This window comes from Dama dama, chromosome 3, assembly GCF_033118175.1.
Source record: "Dama dama isolate Ldn47 chromosome 3, ASM3311817v1, whole genome shotgun sequence".
In the NCBI taxonomy this organism is placed as follows: domain Eukaryota; kingdom Metazoa; phylum Chordata; class Mammalia; order Artiodactyla; family Cervidae; genus Dama; species Dama dama.
Window position 1 is genome coordinate 26,340,647 of NC_083683.1, and position 22,073 is coordinate 26,362,719.

Genomic DNA, 22,073 nt, shown 5'->3' on the forward strand with positions numbered 1-22,073 from the left:
CTTAATTTCTCTTTCTGTTTTTTCATTGTTAGTATATAGGAATGCAAGGGATTTCTGTGTGTTAATTTTATATCCTGCAACTTTACTATATAACATAAAACTTTCAAAGACGATTTTTAAAATTAGTTTGGCAATACCTTTTATTGTTGCTGTTTGGCCGCTAAGTTGTGTCTGACTCTGCAACCCCATCAACTGCGGCACGCCAGGCTTCCTTGTCTTTCACTATCTCTTGGAGTTTGCTCAAACTCACGTCCTCTCTTACCGGGCTAAAATAAAAGGGTCAAAGTAGGAGAAGCCAGGTTGGTGAAAACTGAACAATTTCTTTAACTATGTTTGTTGGTATGTTCTGAGTCTTTATAGGGGGAAGGAAAAACATAGCTTCCCTCTTGCATGAAACCTAGAGAAAAGGGGCTTTAGAGAGGCCATTGGAAGATTCTCACATGATGGAGTCTCTGTGGCCCCGCACTTGCTACCTGGCCCATGGTAGGAAAAGCCAGAATTGTGAGTGGCTCAGGTTTCAGATAGAGGAGCCTGAAGAGGCTTCACTGAGAGCAGTCTACACTCAAGGAAGTTGACAGGGCCAAGTGTGTTGAGCATTTCCTCAGGGCCAAGTATTGAAGAAACAGCCTGGAGTTGCTGTTTTTAGTACCTTTTAAATGTTTTGTTATTATATATTGTATAATTCATAGTAATACATTTATTATTACATAATTATATTCATCCCTACAGAAGAGTTACAAGACGGCTACTATGAATTACCATAAACTCTTTGCATATGCTGGGCCATTTGCTTTATCATCTACTTCCATGGGGGCTCAGATGGTGAAGAATCTGCCTTCAATGCAGGAGTTCCATCCCTGCGTTTGGAAGACCCCCTGGAGAAGGAAATGGCAACCCACTCCAGTATTCTTGCCTGGAGAATCCCATGGACAGAGGAGCCTGGCAGACTACAGTCCATGGGTTCACAAAGAGTTGGACACTACTGAGCGACTAACACATTCACTTTCCTTGCTTAATCTGCACACACACACACACACACTTTTTTTTTCTGAACCATTTGCCTGTAGGTTAAAGACACCATGCTTCTTTTTCCCTAAATACTTGAATGTGTACTTCGTAAAAAAGAAGCACATTTTCTTATAGAACCACAGTGTAGTTATCAGTATCAGGAAATTCCTCATTGTTATCTTAGTATTACCTAATCTATAGCTGGAATTGTTTCAGATTCTCCCCAAGAAGGGCATCCTGATCCCTCTAGGAATAGAAATGCTGATCTCCCAAAGGCTGAGAGAGGAAGTTTGAAGGGGGAGCAGATGAAAACACATAGGTCTCTAACCCAGCCTTGCGTCACTGACAAGGGTTCTAAGAAACTGGGGTTGGCAATAGAAAGGACTTGTTCACTGAGGAACAACTCAAGGATTTATTTTGTGGAAAATGGAGTTGAAAGAGATACCTGGCCAGCCAACAGCAGGGCAAATTCGAGGGCAGATTGGAATGCACATATAACAGACTTTCTTCTTAATGTCAGAATCGATACAGGAACCCAGCGGTGTATTTCTTCAACAGGTAGAGATTGTTCATGCTCAGTGGCCAATATTAACTGCTATATTAATATCCAGTTAATACAGAAGCTAATCTGCTACAATGCAGGAGACCCGAGTTCGATCCCTGGGTCAGGAAGATCCCCTGGAGAAAGGAATGGCTACCCATTCCAGCATTCTTGCCTGGAGAATTCCATGGACAGAAGAGCCTGATGGGCTCTCATGGGGTCACAAGAGTCAGACATGACTGTGACTAACACACATAAATTAATATCTGAAGCCAGAATTTTACTTGACAGTATGTTATCTGTAACATATCTTTACCATCTTAGAGCTATAGAGACATTTCTTCATTTAATTATCAAATATTAACTAAATGTATACTGTTTTCATATTGTATGTATACCTCATAAAGTCCTAGACTTGGATACATTTCTGCATAGTCTCAACATTCATTCATTCATTTATTCATTCAACACATATTTCCTGAGAAGTATCATGTACCAGACTTTGTAGGTGTTAAGAAAATAGTATTTGACTAAAATGGCCAAGATCTCTGCTCACCAGGAAGTTACTTTCTTTTCTGTTGTCCGTGTTGTGCTTGATTATTATATCTGCAAGGGGGATGGATGCTGCAAAGATATTTTGTTATACAGTGCTATAGTTTTTATGCTATATTGATTAAGAAAGAATTGGGATCAGAGAATGAAGCTCATGGAGAATTTAGTATAAGTTTTTTCCTCTATGATGATGTATTGTCTTCTTGAAGTCCAGCTGCTTGCCACGTATTTTATTCTTTAATAGCTCCAGGATAGTGGCTACTTAATCCTACATTTACTATGACCTTTTGACAGTCAGTTGCAAAGCCAAATTTGTTGTTTTCAGTCACCTAGTTGTGTCCATCTCTTTTTGACCTTGTGGACGCAGCATGCCAGTACTCCCTCACATCTCCCAGAGTTTTCCCAAGTTCATGTCCATTGCACTGGTGATTCCAGCCAGCCATCTCATCCTCTGATGCCCTCTTTTCCTTCTGCCCTCAATCTTTCCCAACGTCAGGGACTTTACCAATGAGTCGACTGTTTGCATCAGATGACCAAAATACTGGAGCTTCAGCTTCAGCATCAGTCCTTCCAATGAGTGTTCAGGGTTGGTTTCGTTTAAGATTGACTAGTTTGATCTCCTTGCTGTCCAGGGGACACTCAGGAGTCTTCTCCAGCACCACGGTTCAAAGGCATCAATTCTTTGGCGTTCTGCCTTCTTTCTGGCCCAGCTCTCACAACCATTCATGACCAACCACTGAGGAGACCATACACTTACTAAATGGACCTTTGTCGGCAGAGTGATGTCTCTGCTTTTCAACACACTGTCTAAGTTTGTCAAAGCTTTCCTGCCAAGAAGCCATCGTCCTCTGATTTCATGGCTGCAGTCACCATCCACGGTGATTTTAGAGCCTAAGAAGAGGAAATCTGTCATTGCTTCTACCTTTTCCCTATTTGCCATTAGGTAATGGGGCCAGATGTCATGATCTTAGTTTTTTTGTTTTTGTTTTTTTAATATTTAGTTATAATCTGGCTTTTTCACTCTCTTCCTTCACCGTCATCAAGAGGTTCTTTAGTTCCTCTTTGCTTTCTGCCATTAAAGTAGTATCATCTGCACATCTGAGGTTGTTGATGTTTCTCTCACCTATCTTGATTCCAGCTTGTAACTCATCTAGCCTGGCATTTCTCATGATGTGTTCAGCATATAGGTTAAATAAATAGGGTGACAGGAGGTAGCCCTGTTGCACTCCTTTCTCAATCCTAAACCCTGATGTTTCATACAGGGTTCTAACTGTTGCCTCTTGACCGCATACAGGTTTCTTAGGAAACAGATAAGATGATCTAGTAATCCCATCTCTTTGAGAGCTTTCCACAGTTTGTCATGATACACACAGTCAAAGACTTTGGCATAGTCAATGAAACAGAGGTAGATGTTTTTCTGGAATTCCCTTACTTTCTCTACTATCCAGTGAATGTTGGTATTTGATCTCTGGTTCCTCTGCCTTTTCTAAACCCAGCTTGGACATCTGGAAGTTCTTGGCTTGTGTAATGCTTAAGCCTAGCAAGCAAGATTTTAAGCATGACCTTACCAGCACCCTTATTTAAAATATGCTCATGAAATGTTTCTTGAGGCACATAGAATTCGTACATTTAGAAGCTAAAGCCCATATGTAAATATACTAATTTAATAACTGTTTATGAATACCGTGTGTGAAGTGTTGTTTTCTTTCCAAAGTTCTATGTGTGGTTTTACCATTTAGGCACCTCTTATTTGTCTCAAAGTGTTTTGACATGATACACAAACTAAACACTCGAGCCTGAATTCAGAGTAATTTTCCCTTGAAATTACTTACAGGCAAAAAAAAAAAAAACCTGAGACATCATTACTCTTACTTCAGTGTGAATCATGAGCCTCATCAGCATGATTCCATTTCCTCTAAGTTGACTCTAAAAACTCTTCAACTCAAAGCAAAAATATAATGATATTTGCTTGTTAAGCTTTATAGAAGCATTGGGAAGCCTGGAAATGAGGCTTAAATCATATTGAACCTTGGATTTTCTAATAGTCACTTTTTAAAATCATTAGAAACTATGTAAGTTTAATGGCTTGGCTTGGGAAAGTCATTCTAGACTCAAATCTGGAGAAAAATCTGAAGTATATTTCACATATTATTTTACAGTATAAAATAAATGTAATTTGATTTCTTGATCATATGATACACATACACCTATAGACATGCATATACACATACAACGTGTGTATCATATGTGTATATTTGTGCATCTGTGTTTTATGCATATATAAATATACATGTATATACTAGCTTTTTAATTTTTCCATGAATGTAATGTATACACATATATATGTTTAAAAATATTTGTGTGTGAAAGAGCTATGAAGTAGTAGAAAGTGATAAAGATTGTCTGACTCTAGCTCTTTTTCTTTCTTATTTTAAATGCCAAACATAGTACCTGTGTAAGTGACCTTTCAAGAACGTTGGTAATATTGATGCATATATACATTATTGAAAAGTGTACTGTGATTTTGCTAAAGTAGCTTATATCTGCATACAAGTGTGCAATTATTTCAAAATGAATCTTCCTAGATGTAAGAAACTGAAAGTTGATATTTAAAAAGGCCCTTGAAATATAAATGTTGTGGCATAATATTATCGTGAAGAATTATATTTTAAATATTTAATTTTTATGCATGCTTTATTTTAGTTTCTCATTTCTTAAGGAAATACTACTATTCAAGCATATAAAACTACTTGTTCTTCTAATTTTAAGTTAACAGATTGGCTACAGCATTTATTCTCCTGTTTGAACACTTTCAAGATTAGTTGTTAACCCATTGAGATAAGAATCATATCTGTTCTATAAACATATTTCAAGGACATGGAGTTATTATTGTTTCCTGACCAAGGAGACTTTAGTGTCCTGGTTATAGAAACAAGGAAGTGAACACTCAGAAATAGTTTCATTCTGTGAGTGTTTAATGCATTTGTATATTGATCGTTGGAAAAAAAGATTGCTCATTCTCATCCATTTAACATGTTCTTTCCTGACGAGAAAATGCCATTCTGCAATTAGGAAGAAAACAACAACAAGGCATATTAAATAAATGGACATGAGTTTGAGCAAACTCTGGGAAATAGTAAAGGACCGGGAAACCTGGAGTGCTGCAGTTCATGGGGTCACAGGGTTAGATGTGACTTAGCAACTGCACAATAGTATTACATAAAACACCGTGCTTTTATTTTATTGGAATCACTAGTGTATTTGCCTGATTATTTGTTTGTAGCTGTTAGAATGTATTTAAAACTGCTTGAAAACCCTCACAGCATCGGACACTGATGTGTTCCTTTTATATCCTTTAATAAACCTTGAAATTCTCCACACAATAACCTCACCTCAGTATTTGGAAAATGCTTTACTCTGTTGTATTGGGGGAACTTAAGTTCTTGTTGTTTTGCTGCTTCTTGAGCACAAGTTTTCCCTGCCTCAGTCATGGTGCTTCCATGTCTGAGAAAAATATATTCTCTCCACCCAGAAAGTTCTTACCTGGGTCCCCACACAACTATCTTCCTTACTTTTGTCTCTGTTCAAATATCTTCTGGAGTGGCTTTCTGGAACTACTCTCTGTAATATAGCCTCTCATGCCTTTCTGCTTAATTCTTTTAAGTCTTACCCACTTACCTATATTTATCTTCATAGCCATTACTACTACCTGGAGTTACAACAGTTCCTTGTATCTATTGGAATTTATTGATTCCATGAAAATAAGGATGTTGTGTGCTATATTCACCTCTCTCAATAGTGCCTGTCATATTGGAGGTGCTCTAAATATTATGTATTTTGGGTATACATTTAGTTATTTACACATATTTATATATACATCAAACCCTTGCTTAATCAATGAAGAAAGCAAGTTGAAAACCAAAAGGTTTAGACAAGTGACAACCACACACACATGAAGCCAATTTATGGTTAAATGATCTCATACCCAAAATATCTGGGGGGAAAAAATGAATTCCTTTTTTTCCCAAGGAATAAGCAAACTAAACATGATATGCTATAGATATTTTAACTTGTAACAGAAGAATTAAATTATTTAAATGCATGAAAAAGAAGTTTTATTAAGATAAATTCTATTTGCAACAATTAATTTAAAGATATAGCATCATACCAATTATTCTGTAATTGCTTTAAATAAATAGAGACCAATTTAGCTATGAGATTCACATCAACCACTGGCTGAGTTAAAACTGGTCAGATTGCCTGTCTGTGGGTGAAGACATCTCCTTATACATCCCCAGGCTATATTCATTTCAGTTTGCCCGTTTCTTTGTATAGACATAGGGTGACTTGATAAAGATCTCTGTATTGGATCAGGATAAAGGAGCAAAAGAGGCGTATTGAATATCATCAGATCCTTAAGACAAGGTTACTGCTTGCTTGTTCAAGTAATATTATAGAAATACATTGTCATTTCCATCATCTCAAAGATGTCTCCAGGAAAAGTGTGTTAGAAAACTTTGACAAAATAACTCATTGTTGGTTCACAAAACACTTCAGATTTCCTTTCTGTGAAGTTATGTGTGTTCTATCAGCCCCATCAGACCTTATCAGATATTTCTTTATTCCAATAGAAAAATGTACTTTTAAACATAATCTTGTATTATCATTGTCCTTCTGAAACTCCAAGTGTAAATTCTGTAATATAATACAGATTCCTGGCCACTCTAATGCTTTAGAAATTCAGTTCAAAAACATATAAATAAACTAATATGGATGGACAGAGCTAAACTAATATGGATTGAGCATGATGATTAGGTAATTCAGTGACAATTTTATGCATTTCCTTAAGTAAAAATTGCACTTTGCTAGTGACCTTGTCTCAAGAGCAACAGAGTAGTTGAGATGAGAATAAGAAATAGAAATTGCAAGTAGGGGTTCCTGTCATTCGGCATGGAATAACAACAGTGATAAATTTTCTAAAAGCATTATTTCAAAGGAGTCTTTTATGTTAACAGTCATCATATGGATATTTTTTTTTCCTCCTATGTTCAGTGGTTGAGCATTATTCTCTTATTCAGGAAGCTGCAAAAGATATATTTGGCTTTGGGAGTCCTACATGGTGGTAGGATACTTTCTCTTCCCTAGGTAATTTCTACTAATGCAGATATCAATTATGCTTTCAAACGTTTCAATATCTCGCCCCGTGTGTTATGGGTAGTGCAGGTTGGTTTTGTTTTATAGCCTTTGTTAATGCATTTGCAGATTGCGTTGGAAGAGTCTGAGAAAATTACTCCATACATCAGCAGCAACAGTGCCAATTGTGTTGTTGTTTTTTTTTAATCTACATACTGTGCTGGTATCCTATACTGTACAGTCAGTTAAAAACCAAATGACTGAAGTTGGTTCTGGAAAGTTGTATGGCTGGAGCAAATGTAATTTTTGAAAGCTTCTCAAAATTGAGCAACAGAAAGGGAAGTAAACAAAACAGACTATGAAACTAAACATATATGCTGCCTTTTTCCTACCATCCAGATTCCGAAATACTTGTGACTTTGACTTGATGATTAATGTAACATCACTTGTGAAATCAATGAAACTAAAATGTTTTCCATGTACGTAATGCTTTTCTCTACCTAATGACCTGTAAATGAAGCTTTATTTATATAGATGTGTTAAGTGTGAACAGAGGGGGTTGTTTGGTAATTGTAACTTAATTAATTATTCAGTTCAGTTCAGTTCAGTCACTCAGTCGTGTCGGACTCTTTGTGAATCCATGGACTGCAGCACACCAGGCCTCCTTGTCCTTCACCAATTCCCGGAGTTTCCTCAAACTCATGTCCATCAAGTCAGTGATGCCATCCAACCATTTCATCCTCTTTTGTCCCCTTCTCCTTCCACCTTCAATCTTTCCCAGCATCAGGGTCTTTTCCAATGAGTCAGCTCTTCACATCAGGTGGCCAAAGTATCAGAGTTTCAGCATCAACATCAGTCCTTCCAATGAACACCCAGGACTGATCTCGTTTAGGATGGACTGGATGGACCTCCTTGCAGTCCAAGGGACTCTCAAGAGTCTTCTCCAACACCACAGTTCAAAAGCATCAATGCTTTAGCGCTTAGCTTTCTTTATAGTCCAGCTCTCACATCCATTCATGACTACTGGTAAAACCATAGCTTTGATTAGATGGACCTTTGTCAGCAAAGTAATGTCTCTGCTTTTTAATATGCTGTCTAGGTTTTTCATAGCTTTTCTTCAAAGGAGCAAGTGTCTTTTAATTTCACGGCTGCAGTCACCATCTGCAGTGATTTTGGAGCCCAAGAAAATGAAGTCTGTCACTGTTTCTATTGTTTCCCCATCTCTTTGCCATGAAATGATAACTCATTATAGCCATAACAAATGTTTCTTTAAGATTCCTATGGTAACATTTTATAAGTAAAGATAATTTTTCAGCCAACTGTATTATCAAAATATTGCTCTTCTTTACCCAGCTGTGTGTAGAAGAGTAACCTTAACTGAATATTACACTGTTTCTAACCCGCATAGTATGAATTCTAGTGTATTAATACATTAAACTCATGTTTAATTTTTATATCAAACTTGCTTTACTATCTACATTTACTTTTCTTTTTGCCTCTTCAGTACAGATTGTCTGTGCCACATAGAACAAATTATAGGACATTTTGTTATTCTAAATCAATCTTTCTCTTCCGTGTGTCATGAATTTCAGTGTCAAGAACACTTTCACAGAGGAAACAAAAGCATTATGCACTTTATAATACATTTTCAAAGATTTTCCTTTCACTGCTTTGTTATATTTTATTCAAATATTTTTACAGCACAGAAATGAAGCAGAGCATTACCTAATCAGAGCACTCGTACCCGATGGCTTCACTACGTTGATCTTCTGAGAAGATCAATTCATCGCTTGAGAAGCCTGCATTCACTCCTTGTCACCGTCTCTGATCTCATTCTAAGATTGTCCACAGTATGGTCCAAGCTACGCTTCCAGCCCTGTTTTCTCTTAGTTCTCCTGCCACGCCAGCCTGCCGTGCAGAAACCAAACATGTCTCCTGCTTTTCCTCCATCATAGCTTTACTCCTCCAGAACTGGTCCTCTGAGACCTTTTCTCCATCAAAACACACAGATCTTCCACGTACCCTAAGCCATTGGAGCTTTCACTACTTCTGTGGATTTTAGTTTGTATGTAAAGAGAACTCATATTGCTTTGTGTAGGAGTTATGAGTAGGTTTAATGCTCTCCCCCACTCTTATCTTCTAGATGGAAATTTCTTGGAATTTCTCATTTTTTTTTTCAGAGCAGTGTTTGGCAGGTGCCTTGCCCAAAGTGTTCTATCAGCAAAATCTATTAAATGAAAATATATCATGAAGGAATCACATCAGATGCTTTGGTGAGGTTTTCACAGAGTAAAAGGAATAAGAATAATTGTTGAAACAATTATTATGTTTAAGTGGAGAGCTTTATGTTTATTATGTTGTCTTAAGTGGAGAGTCTTAAGTGAAAGTCTTATGTTTAAGTGGAGATGCAAAGAGATAGTGTCAGCTCAGATATATACCTTTATTATCATTAAATAGTGACTTGATTTAGCTAAGACAGGTTCAGGTTTCTTCAAGTATGTATTATGTCTCCAATAGTGTTACTTCAGTTCTTACCTCTAATATTTTGGTTACCTGCCAAGATAACCATCTAGACTTTTGAGGCTATTGCTTATATATATATATATATATCCACATATATACACACACACACACACACAAATATATACATATTTATTCATTACAGAAAGAATAAAACATTTGTATTTAATAACAGAATAAATATTTATCTAAATTTTCAGGCTTGATTTACATAAATAACACCTACTAAATAAATCTTCAATAGTATAGACATGAATTAAAATAATATCAATATTATCTGCAATGAATTTAACCATGAATGCTATAATTATTTGATTCCTCTCATATTAAGGATCTATTTTTAAAAGTCTTTGGATTTTCCTGATCTAAACAGCTTATAAATTTTATTATATGCTTCCTGCAAAGACTTCTGCTCATCATTTTAATAATAAGATTAAAAAATTTGATGTTGTGGTAAACTGTACCTGGTGTGTTGATTGGGTCTTCCATAGCTTATCAGAAAACACCAGAAGAATTTTCCATTTTAGGCTTGAATGTCCCTAATTCACCATAGAGTCACCTCTTACTCCTTGTTAAAGTGATGATCCATATTAGTTCCCTGTCATGTAGTTTTTGTATTAGACACATCACAGAAATAACCTTGCTCTTTCTTGGTTGTTCAGTTGCTCCATCATGTCGGACTTTTTGGGACCCAATGGACTGGAGCAGCATACCAGACTTTGCTGTGCCTCACTATCACACAGAGATTACCCAAGTTCATGTTCACTGAATCGGTGATGCCATCCAACCATTTCAACCTCTGTCACCCTCTTCTCCTTCTGCCTTCAATCTTTCCCAGCATCAGGGTCTTTTCCAATGAGCCATCTCTTGACATCAGGTGGCCAAAGTATCGGAGCTTCAGTTTCAGCACCAGTCCTTTCAATGAATATTCAGGGTTGATTTCCTTTAGGACTGACTGGTTTGATCTCCTTACTATCCAAAGGACTCTCAAGAGTCTTCTCCAGCACTACAGTTCCAAATTATCAATTCTTCAGCACTCAGCATTTTTTATGGTCTAACTCTCACATCCATGCATGACTACTGGAAAAACCACAGCTTTGACTATATGGACCTTTGTTGCCAAAGTGAGGGTTCTGCTTTTTTAATAACCTGTCTAGGTTTATCATTTTTTTTCTTCCAAGGAGTAAGTGCCTTTTAAGTTCATGGTTGCAGTCACCATCCAGAGTGATTTTGGAGCCCTAGAATATAAAATCTGTCACTGTTGTTTCCCCATCTCTCTGCCATGAAGTGATGGAACTTGATGCCATGATATTCATTTTTGAATGTTGAGTTTTAAGCCAGCTTTTTCATGCTCCTCTTTCACCTTCATCAAGAGACTCTTGAGTTCCTCTTCTGTTTCTTACTTAAGGGTGGTCTCATCTGCTTATTGGGAGAAGGAAATGGCAACCCACTCCAGTATTCTTGCCTGGAAAAGCCCATGGATGGGGGAGCCTGGTGGGTTGCAGTCCATGGGGTCTCTAAGAGTCAGACATGACTGAGAGACTTCACTTTCCCTTTTCAGTTTCTTGCATTGGAGAAGGAAATGACAACCCACTCCAGTATTCTTGCCTGGAGAATCCCAGGGACAGAGGAGCCTGGTGGGCTGCCGTCTATGGGGTCGCACAGAGTCAGACACGACTGAAGCGACTTAGCAGCAGCAGCATCTGCATATCTGAGGTTGTTGATATTTCTCCTGGCAATCTTGATTCCAGCATGTGCTTCATCCAGCCTGGCGTTTCACATGCTGTATTCTGCATGTGAATTAAATAAGCAGGGTGACAATATACATCCTTGACATACTCCTTTCCCAATATGGAACCAGTCCATTTTTTCCATATCCAGTTATAACTGTTGCTTCTTGATCTGCATACAAATTTCACAGGAGGCAGTTAGGTGGTCTGGTATTCCCATCTCTTTAGGAATTTTCCACATTTTGTTGTGATCCACACAGTCAAAGGCTGTAGCATGGTCAATGAAGCAGATATTTGTTTGGAATTCTTTTGCTTTCTCTATGATCCAACAGATGTTGGCAACGGATCTCTGGTTCCTTTGCCTTTTCTAAATCCAGCTTGAACATCTGGAAGTTCTCTGTTCATGTACTGTTGAAGTCTATCTTGGAGCATTTTGAGCATTACTTTGCTAGCATGTGAAATGAGTTCAATTGTACAATAATTTGAATATTCTTTGGCATTGCCTTTCTTTGGGATTGGAATGAAAACTGACCTTTTCCAGTCCTGGCACTGCTGAATTTCCCAAATTTGCTAGCATATTGAGTGCAGCACTTTAACAACACCATCTTTTATGATTTGAATAATCGGCTGGAATTACATCACCTCCACTAGCTTTGCTCATAGTGATGCTTCCTAAGGTCCACTTGACTTCTTATTCCAGGATGTCTGGCTCTAGATGAGTGATCATATCATTGTGGTTATTTGGGTCATTAAGATCTTTTTTGTATAGTTCTGTGTATTCTTGCCACCTCCTCTTAATATCTTCTGCTTCTATTAGGTCCATACCATTTCTGTCCTTTATTGTGCACATCTTTGCATGAAATGTTCCCTTGGTTTCTCTACTTTCCTTGAAGAGATCTCTAGTCTTTCCCATTCTATTGTCTTCCCCTATTTCTTTGCACTGTTCACTTTAGGAAGGCTTTCTTATTTCTCCTTGCTATTTTCTGGAACTCTGCATTCAGTTCAGTATATCTTTCTTTTAACCTTTGCCTTTTGCTTCTCTTCTTTTCTCAGCTCTTTTTAGGCCTACTCAGACAACCATTTTTCATTTTTTGCATTTGTTTTTCTTGGGGATGCCTCCTGCCTCCTGCACAATGTTACAAACCTCCATCCATAGTTCTTCAGGCACTCTGTCTATCAGATCTATTTCTCACTTCCACTGTATAATCTGAAGGAATTTGATTTAGGTTATACCTGAATGGCCTAGTGGTTTTCCCTACTTTCTTCAATTTAAGTCTGAATTTTGCAATAAGGAGTTCATAATCTGAGCTACAGTTAACTCCCAGTCTTGTTTTTCCTGACTGTATACAGCTTTTCCATCTTTGCCTAAAAAGAATATAATCAATCTGATTTCAGAATCGACCATCTGGTGATGTCCATGTGTAGAGTCTTCTCTTGTGTTGTTGGAAGAGGGTGTTTGCTATGACCAGTGCGTTCTCTTGGCAAAAGTCTGTTAGCCCTTGTCCTGTTTCATTTTGTACTCCAAGGCCAAACTTGCCTGTTACTCCAGGTATGTCTTGACTTCCTCCTTTAGTGTTCCAGTCCCCTACAATGAAAAGGACATCTTTCTTTGATGTTGATTGTAGAAAATCTTGTAGGTCTTCATAGAACTATTCAACTTAAGGTTCTTCAGCATTAGTGGTTAGGGCATAGACTTGGATTACTGTGATATTGAATGATTTGCCTTGGAAACGAGCAGAGATCATTCTGCTCATTTTTGAGATTGTACCCAAGCACCGCGTTTCAGAGTCCTTTGATGTCTGAGGGCTGGTCCATTTCTTTTAAGGGATTCTTGACCACAGCAGTTGATATAATGGTCATGTGAATTAAATTCACCCATTCGGGTCCATTTTAGTTTGCTGATTCCTAAAATGTCAACGTTCACTCTTGCCATTTCCTGTTTGACCACTTCCAATTTGCCTTGACTCATGGACCTAACATTCCAGGTTCCTATGCAATATTGTTCTTTACAGCATTGGACTTTACTTCCATCACCAGTCACATCCACAACTTGGCATTGTTTCTGCTTTGGCTCAGCCTTTCATTCCTTCTGGAGATATTTCTCTGCTCTTCTCCAGTAGCATACTGGGCACCTACTGATCTGGGGAGTTCATCTTTCAGTGTCCTATCATTTTGCCTTTTCATACTGTTTGTGGGGTTCTCAAGGCAAGAATACTGAAGTGGTTTGCCATTCCCTTCTCCAGTGGGCCACATTTTATCAGAACTCTCCACCTTGACCTGTCTGTCTAGGGTGGCCCTACGCAGCATGGCTCATGGTTTCATTGAATTAGGCAAGGTTGTAATCCATGTGATCAGTTTGGTTAGTTTTCTGTGATTGTGGTTTTCATCCTCTCTGCCCTCCAATTGATGAGCATAAGAGGCTTGTGCAAGCTTCCTGATGGGAGGGACTGGCTGTGGGGAAAACCGGGTCATGTTCTGGTGGGCAAGGCCATGCTCAGTAAGTCTTTAATAAAATTTTCTGCTGATGGGTGGGGCTGTCTTCCCTCCCTGTATTTTGACCTGAGGCCAAACTATGATAGGGATGGATGATGGCAGTAACCTCCTTCACATGGACTTAGGTCAGCACGCGGGGCCTCCCAGGACTCTTGTAGTCAGTGCCCCTGACCCCTAGGCAGGCCACTGTCCACCCATGCCTCCTCCAAAGATGTCCAAGCACACACAGGCAAGTTTGGCTCAGTCCTGCTGGGGTCACTGCTCCTTTCTCCTGGGCCTTGATGCACACACGGTTTTCCTTGTGCCCTCCAAGACTCTGTTTCCTTAACCCTGTGGGATTTCTGTAATCAACTCCTTCTGACCTTCAAGATCAGATTCTCTGGGGATACTCAGTCCATTTGCTGGATCCCCAGGTTGGGAAGTCTGTTGTGGGGCCTGGGACTTTCACAGCAGGGTGAGAACTTCTTTGGTATAATTGTTCTCCAATTCGTGAGTCACCTGCCTGGCAGCTCTGTAGGGGAGCTAACGATGACCTCCTTCAAGAGGATTTAAACCAGATGCCACACCTCCCAAGATGCTATTGCCAGAGTCTCTGTCTCCATGGCAGGCCACTGCTTAGTACATCATTAACACAATGTGCTCAGTGCTGTGATACAGATATATGGGTTGGGATGCTATGGACAAGGACCTTTCTTCTGCTTCATTTGTCCCACGCAACTCCTAGAATAGTCCTAGAGAAATACAAGGACATTTGCTGAGTTTTGCCTATTAGAGAAATGGAGCTGTGAGTTGACATGGGACCTCCTCCAGTATATTGACAACAAGACTATAATTTGTATTCAGTTCGGAGAAGGTTTGTGCTTCCCCCAAACCTCTGCCAACCAAGTTTACTATTCTTAATATAATTAGCAGTTAAATGATTTCATTGCATTGACATTTTAGTCCATGTTTTGATTGTTAGTAAAATTAGATATCCACATGTGGTAGATGATATTCCATAGACTCCATTGGTCTGCTAAAGTGAATTATTGCATGATTATGTTCTGAGTCTCCCCTATTTCAAAGAGATGGAAATGATAATAATAAAATCATTTTCTTTTCAAAAATGACATGACCTTAAATATGAAATTCCAGTGCTAGGGGATTCTATGGCAGAAACCACAGTGAGACCACCGAGAAGCCCAGTAAAAATTCACTTATATAATATGTAATTCCAAAAAAATTTTTATTTTAAATTGAAGATGGCTCTCGAGTTTTCTATCAGAAGGCCTAAAACTCAGGCCCTTATAATACCTGCCTAGAATCCTGCCTGCAAGGGAATTTGCCTGTTCTAAGGAATTAGTTCTCAGGAATTAATCTTGATTGTATTCCTTTTGTCAGTGAAAATTAGTTGCCATTCGCATTAGACACCTAAAAGATCAAAGAGTAGAAGCTGAGAAAACAGCCTCACTTGATCTGCTGTTACTCTATTCATTATATCATTTCATGGGTGAAATGAAATGAAAGTCTCTTTCAAACCCAAGTAAAATAATGACAAATTTTTACATAAAATTTTATTGAAGTTTCCCCCAAACTTCTAATACTAGAAGACTCAACTGCTTTCTCTAGTGAAAAATTTATTATGACTTAACCATATATTCCCCATGTTAACTTACTGGATATTCATTTCTCTCAAATATATTTAGGCTTTTGCAACACCTTTGAGATCTATGTATAAATCATTAGTTTATAATTGTATAGGATTGCATTTATGGTTATTTTAAGAAAAATGGTTTTATCAGAATGATGATTAGTTCTTACTTATAGTCAGTGTCTTATTTAGTTTCTTCTCCCTTTTGGTCTTTTCTATTTATCAATTTGTTTTCATTCACTGATAGGGGATCTAGAATTTGGTGTTCTGAAACTCTGACTTCATATGCATTTATTTTCAGAAGGGAAATCCCATGCTATGCTTTGAAATTCTTACCATTTCCAATATCCACGCATCTAATTCTAAGAACTAGTTTTTAAAAGGTGCTTTCTCCAAGTAACATTTTTTGGATTTTGTTTTAGTTTTTAATTTCTAAAGCTTTTAGATTAAATAAACATTGTCCAATTAAAGAGTTGAGAGTTTGGCTGTTTAAATTAACATGAACTTTGTATTGAGTCATCACATAACATCTTTTAGCCATCCCTTTGGCAATTAGTTCTTAACTTTGATATTCACTCAAATTTGGTTGACTCTAGTTAGAAACAAAAAATGTATCTCTGCACAGCCATGACAGTGCATTTTTTACTTCCTGCCTGATTCTGTGTGAGCTATGTAGGTATTTGAAGTTAAAAATAGGAGGATGAATGTTTTATGCATCTCATAAATATATCCTTGAAGGTAGTCCCACAGTAGTAAATCCTTATATGTAGATGAAACGATTCTGTTGATTTAGAAATCTTTTGTTTAATGTAGGAATAATGCTATTCAGGTAGAATTTCCAGGAGTACTAATGAATTTTACAAAGGTTATGTATTGAACATTCCTTGAAAAGACTTCTACTTTTAAGGCTTTTTTATTCTTTGGAGATTAGACATATTCAATTACTTTTTGAAATTAAAGATACCTCATTAAGTCAAATAACCTAGTGTTTGTCTCCTTAGGGTAGGTATTGTGTTACCCCATCTTACAGATGAAGCCATTAAGATGCAGAAAACATTTGAATTGCTTCAAGTGATACACATCAAATAAGTAGAAGAGGAATGTCTAGAAAATAGATTTTCTACATTCTCAAAGTCCATTCCAACATTACAGAGACCTTGTTGCAAAGGAAAAATAGAATTCTGATACAGAGTTGAATGTAGATACTGACTCTACCACCTACTAATTCCAAATAAGTGGTGACCTAAGTTTGCTCATATGCTAATAGAGATTTAACACCTACTTCACCATGTCCTTGTGAAGATGGATGTGATAAATATATGCAGTCTGCTGAGTGCAGCTTATTAAATAGCAGTTATAATTACTTTTTAAAATCATCTGCTTCCCAGCAATGAATCCTTGAGGAGGGCATTTTTCATGTGAATATAAAGAGCCAGGATACCAATGAGCAAATTTGGGTTGCTGTTTGTACCTGTACACTTTTTTTAATGTACCAGCAAGAAAGAGATAACAAAGATGGTCTCTTGGAACTAGTTTAATGTGATAAATTGCTTATTTTCTGTTTTATCTCTATACTTGCTCCCCAATTAAATAGAAAGGACTGAAGATCACTTCATCTCTAGCCCTGAACTTCCAGCTTGGTGTGTTTCCTTGGTGCTGACCTGAGCCCATAAACATAGAACTGTAAAAATTTCATGCATACAACCCAACATCATGGTTATTTGGGCTTGAATTTGCAGTAAGTCAAGGTTCAAGTGTCAGTTTCTCTCTTTTGATCTTAAAGCTGTATCCAGAATTGCTGCCCAACTCTTCCCACCCAACCTCAAAAAATTGAGGTTTTCATTTCTTGTGACCTCATCACGTGTTATTAGGGCACGTGTGGTTTCTATAGCTACTTTGGAGCCCTTTGTAAAGCTATTTGGTGGGCTTCTCGTTTTTATAAAGCCAACAATTATGTCAGCATCTATGTTATGTGAATATTCTCCACAGTCTCTAATTGTTGGAGCACCAGAATCTGTAGACAAATCAAAACCATCTGAAACTAGTCCGTTTGTTTTGTTTTCTCTTTCCCTTAAGTCTTTCTCATCTTTTATACCCCTGGCCACCCAGAGAGACACTAATTCTGCCATCAGCGACCCTTCAGCTTTCTGAAAGGGGCATCACCATCAGCAGTCTTGATTTGAACATTCAACCATAAGGCGCTTTCTGCTGTCTTCTGACAAGCCTGGGAAAGTGGCCCCTCTCAAGTGGATCAGCCTTAACTGGCAAACTAATATCAAATCATAGCTTCAGGGGCCTTTCAGGATATTTGACTAGGCCTTTCTAGTTAAAGAACAGTATACCTTTCATCCTCATGTGATAGATCCTTGATTCTCTTTCCAAAAAATGTGTGGAGGAACAGGTGCTGATAAGGAAACAGGGTCAGGGCTCCACAGCTGTCTCAGGACCGTCAACCGTGCTTGACGGGCACAAAGCCATTTTTTTGGTGGCTCCAGACCACCACAGCAGAAAGCAAGAAGGAACTGAAGAGTTCTGGATGAAGGTGAAAGAGGAGAGTGAAAAAGTTGGCTTAAAGCTCACCATTCAGAAAACTAAGGTCATGGCATCCGGTCTATTTGCCTATTCATGGCAAATAGGGAAACAGTGGAAACAGACCCTTACTCCTTGGAAGGAAAGTTATGACCAACCTAGACAGCATATTAAAAAGCAGAGACATTACTTTGCCAACAAAGGTCTGTCTAGTCAAGGCTATTGTTTTTCCAGTGGTCATGTATGGATGTGAGAGTTGGACTATAAAGAAAGCTGAGTGCAGAAGAATTGATGCTTTTGAACTGTGGTGTTGGAGAAGACTCTTGAGAGTCACTTGGACTGTAAGGAGATCCAACCAGTCCATCCTAAAGGAGATCAGTCCTGGGTATTCTTTGGAAGGACTGATGCTGAAGCTGAAACTCTAGACAGGAAGTTCTCATGTGCCCTTTACCTCAATCAACCAAATGTTTATATTTTATCCCATATGTCAGTTTCTCTTTCAGTATCATAAAACATGATATACCTATCTATACATACATTCATCATATTATATACCTATATATACATTCATCATATTATATGTGTGTATACACAGTTCATATATTTTTCAAACCATTGGAGAATCAGATGCAGACCGGGTATGACTTATCCTAAATACTTTAGCATATATTTCAATGTATTTCCTGAGTACAGGACATTCTCTTGCATCATACAAAACAAGAATCAAACACAGGTAATACATCGCTGACATAATACCATTACCTAATTCGTAGTCCATATTCAAATTTCATCCTCTGTCATGATAACTTTCTTAATAGCTAAGTGTTTTGTCCCACTGGCCTAGGATCCAATCTAGAATCGTGTAATCCATTAGGTTGTCATGCTGTGCTTTACTTTTTTGTTTAAAAGCTTATATTCAGTCACTAATGACCTGGACAGTATCTCTTTTTAACGTAATTTCTGCAGGCTGACTACTGTTCCAATAATAGGAAGTTAAGCCAAAGCTGGCTACCAAAATCCATTAGCAATAGGAAGATCTGTGCTGAGGAGACAGCACATCAGACCTTAGAGGAAGACAGCACAAGAAAGACAACTCTGAATGTATCACTACTTTGCAGTTTTGAAATTTAAAACTTGGGAGAGAGATACTGTTGCCCTTCTAGTCAAAGAATAGTGTTTACAAGTCGCCACATTGCACAGATTTGCAGTGAGTACTTAAATCCAATCCTAAATAAATATTTAGCTCAGTGCTGTGTTAGTGAAACCTCAGTTAAAATCAATATTTTCATCAGAATGAAATACTGGAGATATTTTTTTAAAGTTTGGATGTAAATATTGTCATTTTTTAATCTAAAAGTCCTCTTTAAAAAAAAAAAAGCTATGTATTTTTACATGTCTGGAATTAAAGTGAATGCAATTAGTTCCTTCCCCTGAAAAAAAAGGCAAGTAACACAGACTTGTAGTATTTATGATGCCAAAAGCATGCAGTGTTTTCCTTAGTTCTGTAAATAGAATTATGATGAGGGCTACAGGGTTTCAGCAGTGATTTCTAGTCACTGTTGAACAATAGTAATCCCTAAGTCTCAGAAATTTTCCTTTTTTTTTTTCCATGTCAGGCTTCCTTCTAAAACTAGATACAAAGAACATGAAAGAGCCTTTGGTTTTTAAGTAAATGAACCTACCTAAACAGATTCATTTTATTTTTTTTAAAGTATTGTAATAACACACAAAAGTACCAAGTCTTGATGCCAGAAAACTGAGTTAGACTCACTGATAGCAATTACACTACTGAAAAACCAGATAGATGACAGGAAGTACAAAATCCTCCCATGTTATTTTCACATTTTCCCTCTAAAAACAAGAGAGATGTCTACACATGCAAAGGACAGAAATTAGCTACCAGAAAAATACTATGCACATCCATATTCAGCACATAGATTAAAAATAAACTAGTTGTTTGTTCCTTACAGTAGAACAGGCTTACCCATTCATCCTTGTGATAGATATGCATACAAGACCAAAATGAAATCGAATCCCTGCAGATGGCTCATAAGTCACAAAAACTGTTTTAATCTTTTCATGGCATCCCTCTGGGAAGCCTGCCCCTTGGTAAGTAATAACATGCAATATATATATAATGTCAAGTATTGTTTAGTTTTTTAGTAGAAAGCCTTCTTTTGCTCTAACAGATTTTTCCCCGTATTTCTTACGAAGAGATTTATGTCACTGTGTTACCTTAATATGTACGTCCACAGCATTCTGTTGTAGCTTTTGTTTTACATAAGAAAAGTGTCAGTATTCAGGAACCATGTATGCAAATCTTATCTGAAATTGATTGTGGCTCAGAGTCATATTTTAAGAGGCAGTCAGGTAAATCTAAATGTAGTTTTACCGTTGCTCTTTCTAATGGATTTTGCTAGAAAACAGTTGAGTTTCAAGCAGAACTAAAATGAAAAGAGACCTTGGAGTCTTAACCATTGAACAGATGCTCTAAATGCAGCTTTGAAAATATAGCTGTCACTTCAGATCTTTTCCACTGAGTTCCTATGTAAGCCAATTGCCAGAGCTGCTGGCATTATAATGGTTTCATAGTTGTATGTAAAATAGACACTGTGAGAACTCATAAAACAGAGTAACGAGCCTATTATCAACCTATTTTTAACTATTTCATTGTCTTGGTTTTCATCCTACTTAAATATTTGGAAGAGCAAAACTGATGAGAACTTATAGTAAAAAGGTACCTGTGTAGCACTGTGATATTGTTCATTTGTGAGTTGCTAACTTGTCAAACCAAATCAGAAATTCTTGAATCTTTATTACATTAAAACAATTCCTGATATTGACTCTTGGGAAGGATTTAATTTTCCTCTCTAAACTGAATTGTCCTTTCTGTGATGATGTAAGGTTTTTTCCTTATCCCAGCAGTATTTTATATATATGTGTGTGCATATAGATATAATGTATACAGATACTAGTATGTGTATGTATATATACTCACACTAGGAGATTCTGGAGCTGATTTGCCTCGGAAAATAGGCAAATAGATATAATATATTGAAATGCTCTTAACTTGACTGAAAATATAAAATCTAAGAATAACATGAGATGTAGAAGTTTAATTTATAATAATTATATGATAATATATCAAGAGGGTAATTGACTAATGAATAAAATAATAGAATATTCTCCAACAATGTCTGTCTAAATTAGTAGCATTTCAGTTTTTCTTCAAACTGAAAAACTATAATGTAGGCAATAGCATAACTTCCAAAAAATCAGTGTATAAACTATGCACAGAACCTTGGTCTCTAAATCTTCAACTTTAAAATCCCTATCTATCCATCTTATAGTATATCTACTAAAGTATATGTATGGTACTGTATTGTATTTGGATGTATATACTGCAAGATGTTTAAGTAGAAATGTTAAATAATAAAATGAAGCAATTATAATTCATGACAATATGAAATGACTCTGCACTATGTGTATTCACCTAACCACTGTGCATACTGTTTCCTTTTAGAAAAAACACCGAAGAGAAAGAAAACAAACAACAAAATACCCCCAGAATTCCTAAAGAACAGTAAGTATTTTAATGAGACAATTATTATTCTAGAGCTTCTATAAAATTAGAAGACCTTAATTTTTTTTTTAATAGAAATGTTCACCTTGTTATTTTCTAAGATAAGAAACTAATATACTAAATAAAGTTCGGTCTTCTAAAACTCAATTTCAATTTACTGGAGCGAACTGATAATCATTTATCCTATAATCCGCTTAGATAAGGGGCCAGGGCAATCCTTGTGATACGTATATGTGGCAGAAATGTTTATGTTGGTTCCATCATATCTTTTGACTAGCATCATATCATTTTAAATTCTATAGAAGAAGAAAAGTAATAAGTAAAATTTAATCAAAGTACCTCATCTTATCTGCA

General features: G+C 37.1%; 1 protein-coding gene across 4 annotated transcripts in view; it reads left to right on the forward strand.

Moving 5' to 3' along the window:
* Positions 1-22,073, forward strand: part of SYT1 (synaptotagmin 1) — a 586,784-nt gene that overhangs the window by 180,441 nt on the left and 384,270 nt on the right. For 3 of the 4 annotated variants that reach the window (XM_061125058.1, XM_061125075.1, XM_061125085.1), the window contains one exon: positions 21,660-21,719. The gene's annotated coding sequence lies outside the window, so the exon portion shown is untranslated. Of the gene's footprint in view, positions 1-20,182; positions 20,246-21,659; positions 21,720-22,073 lie in introns of those variants that run through there. The other variant, XM_061125066.1, reaches the window with a different exon arrangement.